A 14835-nucleotide genomic window follows, 5' to 3' on the forward strand; every position below is an offset into this window, starting at 1 on the left:
AAATTGGGATTTCTTAACTTAGAATTACCTTGGCTCCTAGAAGGATACGAGCATCTCCAGTGATCAATCACTTACTGTGATTGATTCCTGATGGTTTGGTAAATAGTTGTTGTTCTATTTTTGTTGTTGTTGGTTGTGGGGCTTGAACTCAGGGCCTGGGCACTGTTCCTGAGCCTCAAGGCAAGCGCTCTACCATTTGAGTCACAGCGCCACTTCTGGTTTTTGTGTGGTTAATTGGAGATAAAAGTCTCACAAGGACTTTTCTGCCCCAGCTGGCTTTGAACTAGGACCCTCAGATCTCAGCCTCTTGAGTAGCTAGGATGACAGGTGTGAGCCACTGGTGCCTGGCCTAGTGGTTGTTCTTGTGCTATCCTGGATGCCCAGATTTTCATATTGGACTCTCTCTAGAGCTCCCTGAGACTCACCACCCAGAAATACTCTTATCTGTCATATCAGGAGTCCATAGGGACTCAAGCAATGTGGCGAAGGCCTCTTCTGATTTGTGAGTGCTCTATCTTACCCTTGGCCTGATACAGTCAGCCCCCACTCTTTAGATTGCATGTTTGTGTATATGCCTACATGGTCAAATTTGCTTAAAACCTACCCACCCCCAGTCAGTATCTCTGGCTTGTATGGTCATGTAGGCATAGAGAAAAATTTGAATCAGAAGCTCCAGAGATTCATGCTCTATCAAGATACTCATGAATCATCCCAATCTTATACAAGCGCTCTTCAAGTAAACAGATAATCGTTAGATGAGTGGAGCATGACTTTGATGTCCCATCTGATAAAGTATGAGTAAGAAAACTCATAGATCCTTACCATGAAAGTGAAAATACTAAACAGGAAGGCAGGCAGCAAAGCCAGTCATGCATGATTATAAAATACAACAGGAACAAAAATTTCCCCAGAAGTATAACAATGCTAGACTTAGCATTAGAAAATCTTACCATGTAAATTTTCACCTTACTAAACTGATATGGTCATTTCAATGGATAGAAACAAAACTTGGGTGAATCTCAATAATTGTGTGTGTGTGTGTGTGTGTGAGAGAGAGAGAGAGAGAGTGTGTGTGTGTGTGTTCTGGGGCTTAAACTCAGGGCCTCACTGTCTTCCTTAGCTTTATTTGCTTAAGGCTGCTCTTTGCTACTTGAGACACACCTATATTTATAGCTTTTTATTGTTTAATTGATTATAAGAACCTAACAGATATAGATGATAGATGGGTGGATGGATGGATGGATGACATTTTGTTGATCCATTCATCCATTATAGGGCATCTGGGCTGTTTCCATAACTTAGTTGTGGTGAATAGTGCAGTAATGGACCTGGATATACAATTGTCTTTATTGTACTCTGACTTGTAATCTTGTGGATAAATGTCCAAGAGTGGTATTGCTATATCACAGAGTAGTTCTGTGTTTAGTTTCTTTTGAGGAATCTCCACAAACTGCCTTCCATAGTGCTTTGCACTAATTTACAGTCCCAACAACAGTGTAATAGGGTTTCTTTCCCCCCACATCCCCACCAACATTTGTTATTGCTCTTTGTATTCTTGATGGCGGCCGATCAGACTAGGGTGAGATGAAATCTCAATGTTTTATTTATTAATTAATTTATTTTTTGTGCCTTCCCTGGGGGATGAGCTCATGTCCTGGGCACTGTCACTTACCTTTGTTTTGCTCAAGGCTAGCATTCTACCAACTGAGCCACAGCTCCACTTCCAGCTGTTTTGGTGCTTCATTGGAGATGAAAGTCCCAGAGACTCTCCTTCCTGAGCTGGCTTTGAACTGAGATCTTCAAATCTCAGCCTCCCGAATGGCTAGGATTTTATGCAAGCCCCACTGGTTCCTATTATCAATGTTGTTTTCATTTCCTTTATGGCCAGACATGTTGAGCATTTCTTCATTTTTATTCCTTCTTCTGAAAAGTCCTTATTCTTCCTTCCTTCCTTTCTCTTCTTCTCCTCCTCCTCCTCTTCCTTGTCCTTCTCCTCCTTCTGTGCTAGTCCTGGGACTTGACCTCAAGGCCTTAGTGCACAAGGCTAGCCCTCTATCATTTGAGCCATGGCACACTTCCTGCCTTATCTGAGTAGTTTATTAGAGATAAGAATCTCATAGATTTTCCTGCCTCGGCTGGCTTTGAACCACGATCCTCAGATCTCAGCCTCCAGATTAGCTAGGATTACAGACGTGAGCCATCAGCGCCGGGCTCTGAGAAGTCTCTACTTCGCTCCTTTACTTATTTCTTAACTTCGTGGGCTCTTTGGGGGTTTCGTTTCTTGAACTCCTTGTACATTCTGAGCTCTTCTCGTTGGTGATCAGTAACAAGCAGTACACCTGCCACCTCCCGTAGACCACACTCCATAGATAGTAAAGCGGATGCTCCAGTGGGAAGCCATGAAAAGGGGACAGAGAATGGGAAAATGCAACGCTGAGGGAGGAAGGGAGTGACGCTTGCTTCTCCCCAGTCTGCCTACGGAGTGGATCTGATGGGCTGTTTTCTGCTGGTTGCACCTTCAGATCGTGACTTCCCCCGGGGATCCAGGAAACCTGCAACAGTTTCCTGATGGGGGTGGCTTTGCGTGTCCACCAGGTCATGAAGGAAGAGCAAGGAGCAACTGTCTGTCTAGCCACCAAGTCTTCCCTCTCTGCCTTCGAGGCTCACTGTAATGTAATATAGACTCTGGCTTTCAATTACCCCCCTTGAGAATGGCGCCAGCTGCCTTCACCCACGCTATATTTTTCAAGGAGCCTTATTATTTCATACGTGTTATTTTGTTTTCTGTGCCTTAAAGTGCCAGCTGGAGCCCTCCTCCCCACGCCACCCCTTCCCTTGGCACCATGTGATAGTTGCATAGCCACTAGTGAAAGTGACCCAATGCCTTGGAGTTGTTCCTGACTTTATGAGACATTCATTCCATGTGTCTCCACGTTTTCTCTTTCTTAAGGAATGGGAGAGAGAAGGGTTAGGAGGGAGCTATTTATGTATGAGGCTGAAAAAAAAGTTCTTCTCTTCTTGAAATATGAGGTTTTTCTCCTGTTTTAAAAATGAGGAGTATTAACTGAGCCTCATCGGAGTTTATGTGATAGAGAGACATTGTTTTTGTGTGTGTGTGTGTGTGTGTGTGTGTGTGCGCGTGTGTGTGTGTTTTCAGCTCTCCTTATTTCATCTCTTCCTTGAGGGATTTCTTTCCCTCTCTACTCATCACCAAGATCTAAAGCGGAGTTTTGCCTTGTGACTTCCGAGGGTTGAGTCCCGTACAGAAGTGTGTATGGAGAGAAGTTCAAGGCCAGCCTTGGGCAGAACATGGGTGAGGAACAACCCCCCCCCCCCCCCCGCATTTCTTAGTTGGGTGCAGTGGTATGTACCTGTCATCTTAAACTACATGGGAGGCTGAGCTGGGAGAACTGTGGTTTTAGGAAAACCCGAGCAGAAAAGTCTGTGGGACTTTGTCTTCACTAAAGGAAGCTAAATGTGGTACTACAGGGCCAGTCACCCCACTGAAATCAAGGTGGGGGGAATAAAATAGGCACATTGCTGTCTACCTAGGCAAGAAGTGAGACCCAGTACAGAATAAAAACCAGTACAGAAAAGGGCTGCAGTCATGATTCTCAGTGGTATAGAACCTGCCTAGCAAGCATGAGGCTCTGAGTTCAAACCCCACTACCTCCAAAACAGAAAACAAAAACAAACAGCTGGGCGCCAGTAGCTCACGCCTGTAATCCTGGCTACTCAGGAGTCTGAGATCTGATGATTATGGTTCAAAGTCATCCAAGGCAGGAAAGTCCATGAGACTCTTATCTCCAATGAACCACCAGAAAACCAGAAATGGAGCTATGGCTCAAAGTGGTAGGGTACCAGTCTGAGTGCAAAAGTTCAGGGACAGTGCCCAGGTCCTGAGTTCAAGCCTCATGACCGACAAAAACAAAAAGAAAACAACACTCTCCCCGCCCTCCCCCCCACCCCAGCAAACAGAATAACAACAAAAACCCAAAACCCATAAACAAGATTGGCTTTCCTGGTAGTAGTTGATATTTGATGATAGATACTTGTGAGTTCATTATATTATTCTCTCTTGCTTTCAATTTGTTTGAGACTACATAGGGGTAAATCTGATCAAAGTACATTATGATATGCATGCATGGAAATATCACAGTATGACCCCCGAGTGCGATTTAATTTACACTAACAAAAAAACAGTGAAGAAAAATGAATTTCACTATGACTTAAAAAACGTGTAAAAAAGCGAATTTCACCATGACTTTTTTCCTTTCAAAGAAACTCAATTTCTCATGGCCTACAAGCGCCATCTAGGGGGTGTCTCTGAGAACTGTCCTTTAAGAGAGGACAAGCCCTGAATTACTAAAAAGAAGTTTCCCTTAGAGTAACTAACTAGGGAAGACAAGAGGAAACCTTTGAAAGACTGCACTTGGAATCACTTGTCAGTTTTGCCCCTGATTTTAGAGTCACAGGGTTGGGAATGGTATGAAATAGAATCTTTTCATGCCTCATTCAGAGACTCCGGAATTTAGCAAAAGCCCTAGGCAGCTCTTGGACTCACTACATGATAATGAAGGAAAGAAAGGATGAACAAATCTCTGGATAACAAGGCAGTTTTGCAGAAATGGGCCAGACTGCCAAGTTCAGGAGGTCTGTATCTCAGTAGACTGAGCCATACCGGCTTGTGTAATTTTAAAAGGTTAAGATTTCACATGTTGGGGATGGAGGGAGGAAAGGTGGGCAAAGCAGTCATCTAATTCAATGTGCATATGTAAACATGGAACGAGGTAACTTGAAGGGCAGGGTGGGGTTTGGAAAAGATGGGGTGACTGGATCAAGAATTGTACTCATAAACTTGACTGTTGAATTGAAGCCCCCCTTTGTACAACTACTTAAAGGTGATAATAACAGGGGGGAAAAATTTGCCTGTAGAAACACATAGAAGACATAGTTTTTAAATTTTTTCTTTGTTGTGTCAGTACTGGGGCTTGAACTCGAGGCCTGGGCACTGTTGCTTAACTTTTCTGCTCAATGCTGGTGCTCTACTATTTGCATCGTGCCTCTGCTTCCAGCTTTTTTTTTGCTGGTTAATTGGAGATAAGAGTCTCACAGATTTGTCCACCTTTGCTGGCTTTCAATAGGGATTCTCAGATCTCAGCCTCCTAAGCAAACTAGGATTTCAAGCATGAGGCACTAGTACCGGGCAATTCTTGTCATTTTCCCATCTCTTGACATGACTGTCTTTTAGCTGATTCTTCAAGCCCCTCAAGCCTTCTTTAAAATTCATTATTATAAAGGTAATGTACAGAGGGGTTGTAGTTACATAAGTCAGGTAATGAGTACATTTCTTTTTGGACAATATCACTCACCTCTTCCTTCACTCTTTCCCAGTATTCCCCTCCCATCCCCAAAGCCTTATTTTCTACTTTCATCCTGCAGATAACCATTTATCAGTCTATCCCTTCTTCATTTACTCTCACAAACCCTCTTATTTAGGTAGGTTCTTCCAGAAAGATGTCTAGAAACAACTCCAACTCCTTCCTTAGACTTGCAGGCTCATTTGGAGCCGAGCAGCAGTCTTGAATTGCCAGCCAATTTCAAAGACTCCCACATGGTGATTTACAACTCAGGGGAACCCCACATGGGGAGTTCCCATCTCATGATCAGTCTTCCTGGAACAGGAGATGTTTTCCTACAGGCCAATAATAATATTAATCACCCAACTCTTTGTTCAAGTTGACTGACAACATACCTGTTTACTCCTGTTCCAAATTCCATGCGAATCAATGAAGACATAGACCAATTAAGTGTAATAATAACATGTCTAGTTTCATATTACGCTCACTGAATAGTCACCACACATCTGGGAGGAAGGAAGGGATGTCGACATTTAGGTAAAGAAGCAAAGTCCCAGAGGGCTTTTCCTAGTTACCCAAGTAAGGCTCCACCTGGGGAGGATTGAAACCTCAGCCTAAATTGTGTCCAGAATTGTCCATTCAGAGCTCATGTGTATGTGTGTGTGTGTGTATGCGTGTGTGTGCGCGCGCGCGTGTGTGTATCAGTACTGGGGTTTGGACTCAAGGCCTGGATGCTGCTATCCCTGAGATTTTTTGCTCAAGGCTAGCACTCTACCATTTGAGCCCTAGCTCCACTTACAGCTTTGCTTTTGGTAGCTAATTGGAGATAAGCGTCTCACGGGACTCTCCTGCCTGGGTTGGCTTTGAACCTCAATCCTCAGATAGCTAGTATTACAGGCATGAGCCACCAGCACCCAGCTGCCAGGGCTACTTTTGTTGTATAGGTCCAACCCTACAGTTGAGCAGGCTCAGATTCAAATTTCCCTAAAAAGATTTGTTTTAATATGGTAAAAGCCACTTTAATGTAGAATTCTGTGGCCTGCTTTTGTATGCATTCGATCTCAATCTATAACACAAGTGTGCCTGATCTCATTCTCCCCTCCTATGCCAGAGACTTTGCCTATGTAACTGGCCTTGTCGGGGAGGCTCTTGAAGCCTGAATGCATAGCATTGGCTGTTTATTTTGCATGTAGTATTATGAGAGTAACACTGTTTTAGTTGGGGGCTAAATCCATGATCCCAATTCAGTACTTAATTTGCAAAGAAACTGTTTACCTGGTTCTCTTTTCCTTCCTTCCTTCCTTCCTTCCTTCCTTCCTTCCTTCCTTCCTTCCTTCCTTCCTTCCTTCCTTCCTTTCTCCCTTTCTTTCTCTTTCTCTCTTTCTCTTTTTTTGGTGACAGTCCTGGGGCTTGAACTCGACTCATAGCATGGATGCTGTCCCTGGGCTTTTTCTCTCAAGGCTAGTTGAGCCACAGCTCCACTTCCAGGTTTGGGGCTGTTAATTGGAGACCATCTCACAGACTTTTCTACCTAGACTGGTTTTGAACCTCAGCCCTCAGATCTTGGCCTCCCAAGTAGCTAGAATTACAGGCATGAGCCATCAACACCAGGTATGTTATTAGAAAACTTAGAGTGATGTATGTAGCTTGCATTTGTACTTCACATTCCTATCTCCATTTGGATGACATTGGCCTGGAACAGGCCCAAGTGTAGGGCATTTAATGACCATAAGGCCCAAAGCCAAGGATCTGTCTGGTTACCCAGAATTCATTCTTCTTACAAGCTTGATGTGGCTAAAGTGATTGGTTGTGTGGGGGGGGATGGTGGTACAGGAACATTGAACATACTTTTGTTGTTTTTCTTCTCTAGTCTGACCCAAAACCAAAACAAAAGAAACCTTGATGGCACCTGAGTGGTTACATAGGAAAAATTTGTGGCCTATCTGTCCTATTATAACCATTTGGTGATCGAATGACAAAATGAGACCAAGAAGTACCGCGCATGGGATGGATGGTTGGAGAAGAAGAGGGGAAAATATGTCAGGAAAGACATTGCTTCCTGGAAGCGGTGGTGATCATTATTTTTACTTTAAATTTCTTCTTTTGCTTTTCTTCCTCCGGGCTTATGATGTAAATTGGTAGTGGCAGAAGAGCTCTGACTATATTTGCTAGAAGCAGATGTCCACACGAATTGGGAATGTGAGAAGATTGAAACCCATGCAGGGTGGCACCAGGAAATAGAGAAGAGGCCAATGAAAATGTTGTCAGGCAAATTAAATCTCTACGGATGGATCCCCTGGCTTCTGAAAACTATTTATGGAGCCTACAAATTCTGAAAGTGGGGCATCTTTTTATAACTGAAAACATTTTAGGATTTCAAAGTTTCTATCTAGGATTTAAACTTTTTTTATCTGCTACCTACTCCCTCCCTCCTCCCTAAGTTTTTTTTTGTTTATTTTTTTATTTTTTATTTTTTTAGTTTCCTGGAAAGTAAAGCAACATCAGTAAAAGCAAAACAGATTAAAAAAACAACAACAACACAGGTCCTTCTAGAAGCTTGGTCAATCTATTACCATCCTTCATTTGCAATTTTGCATGCCAACCCTGTCAAACTGAAGAGCCAGAGTTCTCAGCTGTAGGATTTGCCATCTGTCAATTTCTATTTATTTTGTTTTTCTTCCTAATCATCCCACCCACTGCCTGGGTTGCAACATCACCCTGTACAAGCGTTGGATCACTAGATTCTAAAATGATGATCCTCCCAGATCTCAGGTCAGGGAAAAGGAACCAGTAGCCAGGTGGTTATTCCACGTAGCCCCACTGCCTTCCCTGCTGTCTTCCACTTGGCTTTGCTGCCATTACTTGAAGGACTTGGTCGTAAGGCATAACACACGGCTTTTCAGTAAGGGGAATGGGGATGGCCTTGGCTTGAAGCCTGTGACAGGGAATGGAGGCACCCAGATTGTGCGTCAGATGACACTGGGGGAGGCAGAGAATGTCTTACTTCTCCGAAGGCTTTGCGGTTTCCGGCTGGAAGATGACTGAGTTGGTAGGTACTGACCATGGTTGGCACTGGCCATGAAGTGTGAGCAGGTGGAGGATGTTACTGTGGCTGACGCATGGTCCCCTCCTCACAGGGAATTCTGGCTTCAACTAGAGAGAAGTCTGATGCGCTGGTTTGTTCGGAGTTCTCCCAGATGATGCTGGAGTTTGCCAGAAAGAAGCTTTGTCATCCGTCACTCACGGGTCCCTGTCCTAACCCAACAGGAAGCTGGAGATGTAATGCACCTTGCTAGAACAAACGAGACCACCACAACAATAACAACGATGGGAGTCTCTCCAGTCTCGTTGCCAAGTGTGACAGGTGTGACGCTCTGATTTCCTTTCCCCTCCTTCCTGCCTAATCATAGCCTTGTCACTCACTGTCGATGTTGTTATTTGGGGATTCCACCCAGTAGGCGGTGAGGTTGGTTTATCACGGCAAATCAGAGCGGGGGAGAGGAGCGGAGGGGGGACAGGATCTTCGAACTGTGTTTGCTGGTAGTACTTCTTTGTCAACCCAGGACCCAAAGTCAGTACAATCTCCAGTCCCATTGGAAGTGCGAGGTAGCAGAATTCCCTGTCAGGGAATAGAGGCTGGCAGATCCAGTTAGGTCATCTTGCTTCATCCACCTCCCAATAGCTACTTATTACACTCATGACTTTTGCATGTCAGAAATGTGGAAAGGAAGCAGCAGGGATGTTTTGCATCTGTTCCACATTCTCTGGGGCCCCAGCTGGGAAAGCTGAAGGCTGGGGTGACTCAGCCGGTCCTCGCATGTCTTCTTGTAGTACCTTCATGGGAGAATTGTCAGCCCGGATACCTACACAGAGACTGGCCACGGGGAAAGAAAGCAGCCGCGTGTCCTCAGGATGCCTCATTACTCCTTGGCTTTTCTGTGTAACAGCTTGAGCTTCCTCCTAGTATGACAGGCTAGGATCCAAAAGCAAGAGTCCCAACAGTAGCAGGTAGGAGCTGCATGTTCCTTCCTGTTCTAACCTCAGAAACCCCTCTGTCTTACTTCTATCATATCACCTGCTGTAGAATTCTCACACACAAGTCAGGCTCCGGTGGCTCACACCTGTCACCCTAGCTACTCAGGTGGCAGAGATCTGAGGATTGCGGTCCAAAGCCAGCCTAGGCAGAAAATCCAACATGAGACTCTTATCTCCAATTAGCCATCAGAAAACCATAAGGTGGTGCTGTAGATCAAAGTGGTAGAGTGCTAGCCTTGAGTAGAAAACCTCAGGGATAGCACCCAGGCCCCGAGTTCAAGCCCCACAACTGACTAAAAAAAACTATCATACAGAATTTGCTGGTGAGGTTATAAACACTGCCGTTTGGTGAGAGAAGTATTAAAGAAACCTAAAGCCACACTTTTCAAGCACAATCTGTCCCTTTGCCACATTTATCTTCTAAAACATTCATCCCACATGCAATATACGTATACTCCTCCAAAGATCCTACAAAAATCTTTCCCCATTATGAAATCAGGCCCAGACCCAAGGTCCAGGTATAAAGGAGATTCTTGGGGTGTGGGGCTTCAGTCCCACTCTGTATGACCAATTGCAAAACAGGTATGCTATTACTGCAGTTCAAAATAGGAGATATGCGGTAGCTATTGGCTCACAGTGACTGAAATACAGTAATGCACGTATGTGATTCATTTATTGGGGTCGGTACCACTATCTCAGTCAGGGTGATTTCCCATGATTCTTCACTGTACCCTCTGGACCCCTTAGTTTCACCCTTTTAGGTTCTTTTCTCTGTCCTCAAAAAATATGGACTCCAGGTGGTGCCAGGAAATTTGGGATGGGAAGAATAGGGATAGGCTAAAATGCCTCCAGAAATTCTACCTTGAATGGGGTTTTAGGTCTCACAATAGTTCTCTTTTTGAGGAATCTCCACAGTCTTCCATAATTGTGGCCTCAGTTTTCACACCCACCAATGACGTGCAAAGGATTCCAGCCACCCCAACCCCACATCTCTCAACATTTGCTCTTCTCTGTGCCTTTGATAAGTGGCTGTTCTAATGCGTTCTAGACAATGGCTCATTATAGGTGTGGCTTGTGATGTTGGGCATCTTTGGACAGAATTTAGATATTTATAAGGAAAAATGGGACTAGGAGCCTAGCTCAGTCGTAGAGCACTTGTCTAGTATGCATGAGGCCCCAGGCTGATGCCCAGGATTGAAGGAAACAAACAAATCAGTAACAGGAACAAAAGCAATCAAACAAAGCCCAAACCCTACTCTCTTTCCTATAAGGAAATAGTTTTTTTTTTTTTTTTGCAGAATAATATAGGTGGAAATGAGGATATAATTGGCTGGTCTTGAATTTTGTGGGTGTTGTAAGAACACATCTCTTCCCTTTTTTTTTTTTTAATGTTGGACTTAACCTGAATCCTCCCACATAGATGAACCATTATCTGATGTTATCTGGCCATAGATGTACTGTATGACCTGATCCTCATCATCACCCATTGATTATCAGTGCTAGAAAGGATTTAGGAGATTTAATTGCAACTGATCCATTTTACAGTTGAGAAAACTGGATTGACAAATGAGAAGAATTCAGTTAAGAAGTACAGTCTTAATAAAAGAGGGGATGAACTTTTAAAGTTATTGAAAATATATTTCTCCAGCTTTTTGGAGATGTAATTAACAAGATATGATTAAGATATCTTAGCACCTTATACTTACAATTTATTTCTCTAACTCTGTGGTGCAAATACTTAAGATCTATCTTAGCTTTCCTTCCTTCCTTCCTTCCTTTTTCCTTCCTCCCTTCCTTTCTCCCTTCCTTTTCTTCTTCTTTGTTTTTTTTGGTGCTGGTCCTGGGGCTTGAATTCAGGGACTGGGTGCTGTCACTGAACTTTTGTGCTCAAGGCTAGCACTCTACCACTTGAGCCACAGCTCCAGCTCCACTTCTGGCTTTTTGCTGGTTAATTGGAACCAGCCTGGGCTGGCTTTGAACTATGATTCTCAGATCCTTAATCCCCTTTCAGCACTGGGGTGTGTGTGTGTGTGTGTGTGTGTGTGTGTGTGTGCGTGCGTGCGTGCGTGTGTGTGTGCGTGTGTGTGTGCGTGCATGCGCGTGTGTGTGTGCACGTGCGTGTGCGTGTGCGTGTGTGTGTGTGTGTGTGTGTGTGTGTCCCCTGGGGCTTGAACTCAGGACTTGGGTGCTATCTCCGAGCTTCTTTTGTTTGTTCCTAGCTAGTGCTCTATCACTTTGAGCAGCACCATTTCCAGCTTTTTGGTAGTTAATTGGAGTTAAGAGTCTCGCAGACTCTCCTGCCCCTGCTAGCTTTGAACCTTGATCCTCAGATCTCATTTTTCTGAGTAGCTTGGATTACAGGTGTGAGCCATTGACACCTGGTCTAGCACTGCAGTTCTCCAGTATTCAAAACACACAGTGCATCTATTACTGTTAAAAAAAAAAAAAAAAACTTTGCCGGAAATGAGGGAGAGGGTTAACAAGTATGACAAGAAATGTACTCACTGCCTTAAGTATGTAACTGTAACCCCTCTGTACATCACTTTGACAATAAAATTTTTTAAAACTTGCCAGGTACCACATCTGCAATCCTAGCTACTTCAGAGGCTGAGATCTGAGGATCATGGTTCAAAGCCAGCCCAGGCAGGGCAAGTCTGTGAGAGTCTTATCTCCAATGAACCACCAGAAAAGCCAGAAACAGCGCTGTGGCTCAAGTGGTAGAGCACTAGCTTTGAGCAAAAAGAGCTCAGGGACAGTGCCCAGGCCGAGTTCAAGCCCCATGAACCGCCCCCCCCCCAAAAAAAATTCCCAGGGTGAGAAAAAAACCAATAAGCAAAAAAGTGTGTATGTGGTGATTCTTTTCTGAGCTGTCATTTCCCACAGGAGGCAGAGAGAGAGGAGAGGGAGAGGGAGAGGAAGAGAGAGAGAGAGAGAGAGAGAGAGAGGAATACATTTTCTCCTTTCTCCTAGCCTCCCAAACAACCACTCTGGCATGAAGTGACTGCCTCGAACTTTGAGTCCTTTGGAAAGGAAACCTCTGTAATATATATGGCTAAGGAAACTGACCCAAGGCAGAAGAGTTCTCAAGGGGACCCAAAGTGGAAAACTCTGCCTGATATATGAGGGTGAGAGAAGATTATTTGTGAAGTCTAGAAATACGGGTTGTTGTGGCTATGGCTGTGTTTGGAAGTAGAAGAAGAGTTCTGGTGGTAGGCCTGGGCTAGCTAATTTCATTTGTTGAAGAAAACACTTTTTTTGTGTGTTTGCATCAAATGACCTTTCGGGGTTGACAATACTCCGTTTCTGGCAAGTTATGTTACATAAACATGAAGTTCACTGACCATCTGTTTTGCACCTGACTTAAAACGCACACATGCACATGCATACAAAACAACCATCTTACAACACACACACACACACACACACGACACCAACCATCTTACAGTTATGGCTTGGAAAAACTATCTCACACAAATTGTTATTTAGACAGATTTATTTCTCTGGAGCCTAGTGAATGGAGCACTAGGGAGTGACAGATCTGAGCTCAGTTCTGTGGGATTCTGGGGAGGACCAAGAATCTCAGTTGCTAGAATCCTAGATGAAGGAAATCTCAGTAGGAATCAAAGCATCCATCGCTTTCTAATGCTACTGTTGTCTGTGGAGAATCTGATCTTTTTTTTTTTTAACCTCAAAACTAAGGTTTGCTCCATGAGAACTATAATGGACAAAGAAATGAGGCTTTGGGTCCTGGAAAGTCTAAGAATTTCTTGGCCTCAGAATTGAGTACTTTGGAATCCTGTCTTTTTTCATGCCACATTTCTTTTAAAATTTTGTAATGCCTAGGCTCCCTCCAGGCAACATTCTCTGCAATTACAGCTCCTCTGAGTCATTGCAGGCTTTTAGAACTGGGATGCAGAGAGACAGATACGCTAGGAAAACAAGTCTTTTTCACCGGGGGTATAGCTCAGGGGTAGAGCATTTGACTGCAGATCAAGAGGTCCCTGGTTCAAATCCAGGTGCCCCCTGTGCACTCTTGCTTTCTTTTTTTGTTTTTGCCTTAAAAGAATCTTGGATTGACTTTGACTTTATGTATTATCCCCCCCGTGGGCCATGGCTGACAGTGGGTATCATTTTTAGTACCAGGGCACATTGCAAATTTCTAGTACCTTTGAGCTATGATTATTAGGAGAAAGTAAATTAGGTGGAGATGTAGATCAGATCAGGAAGATGACAAGGTTAATTTGGGGGATACTGGGTTCCCACTGGGCATCAGAGTGGGCAGAGAGGCTGCGGGAGAGATTGTGGGGCCACAGGAGAGCCGCCCAATGCACTTCACATCCTGGTCTCTTGGTGACTGACAGCTCTTAGAAGGAGAATTCGTGACCGTTACAAAGATTTCTTTGACATTTTCTTCAGTCTTTGAGATACTCAAAAAGAGCACTTGGATGGGAGATAGAAATGAGAGGTGTTCAAAGGTGAATTTGGGGCTTCACAATAGCTGAGGTTTATTTCTGTTGAACTGTAAAAACAAGAATGTTTCTGCATAAGGGCCTCTGTGAAGCTTTTTTTTTAAAATTCTTGTCTCTATTCTGTAGTAGCTAGGATTGAACCTGGGACCCTTTGCATGCTAGGCAAGTATTCTACCACCAAGCCACATCCCCAGCCTAAAGTCCCCTTTTGAAACTTTGATGAAACCATGCACAATATACAATGTATGCAATGCAATACTTGCCTAGAATCTCAGCAGTGAACATGAACTTCTGAAACCCATTTGGGGACCGCCAGTTCAGCGTCCCTCTTTATCTGATACTGTTGAAACCGTCACTGATGTACTGGGAATGCGATGGGCAGTTTCAACTACTGGAAAATGACACTGAAAACTCAGCACTGAGCTTTCAGTGGCAGGAAGACTATAAATATGCATGCTTTGAGGAAAGCAGGGGGGAGCAGTGTGGCTAGGAAAGAACTGAAGATGAAGCCAAACCCTCGGAGAACTCTCAGACATAAGAGCTATTTTTACGAGGGATGATGGAGGTCATAAAAACGAAATACATGTTTGTAGGCAGCTTGCCCTTACAGAGGGGGGTATAGCTCAGTGGTAGAGCATTTGACTGCAGATCAAGAGGTCCCTGGTTCAAATCCAGGTGCCCCCTGTAGTGAACTTTTGCCTCTTCATTCAAAATCCTGGACTTGGATACAGAGTCCTGGATTCAGATAAGGCAAGTACATGTCTTGAGCTCAAAATGGGAGGAGGACTTACTCAGAGGTACAGACAAGCTTATTAGTTACCTCCTACCACAAACACTCAAGCCCAGTGAAACCGGAAGCCTACGTAGATACACTCCATGCAGCCTTCCCCGCGCCATCTTTCTTCCCCCATCCCTTTCAGAACACCCTCCTTAGGCAAACTATGCCTTTGCTTCCCGGTCTTCATTCTGTG

The 14835-nt window shown here is 44.2% G+C and overlaps 2 non-coding genes across 2 annotated transcripts; both read left to right on the forward strand.

Annotated features, from left to right (window-relative positions):
• The first annotated feature begins 13348 nt into the window (after positions 1-13348).
• Trnac-gca lies at positions 13349-13420 on the forward strand. Its single transcript has one exon. It is a non-coding gene; the product is annotated as a tRNA-Cys (tRNA).
• Positions 13421-14476: 1056 nt separating this feature from the next.
• Positions 14477-14548, forward strand: Trnac-gca. The gene has a single exon. It is a non-coding gene; the product is annotated as a tRNA-Cys (tRNA).
• The last annotated feature ends 287 nt before the right edge of the window (positions 14549-14835 follow it).

Source organism: Perognathus longimembris, chromosome 26, assembly GCF_023159225.1.
Source record: "Perognathus longimembris pacificus isolate PPM17 chromosome 26, ASM2315922v1, whole genome shotgun sequence".
Lineage (NCBI taxonomy): Eukaryota > Metazoa > Chordata > Mammalia > Rodentia > Heteromyidae > Perognathus > Perognathus longimembris.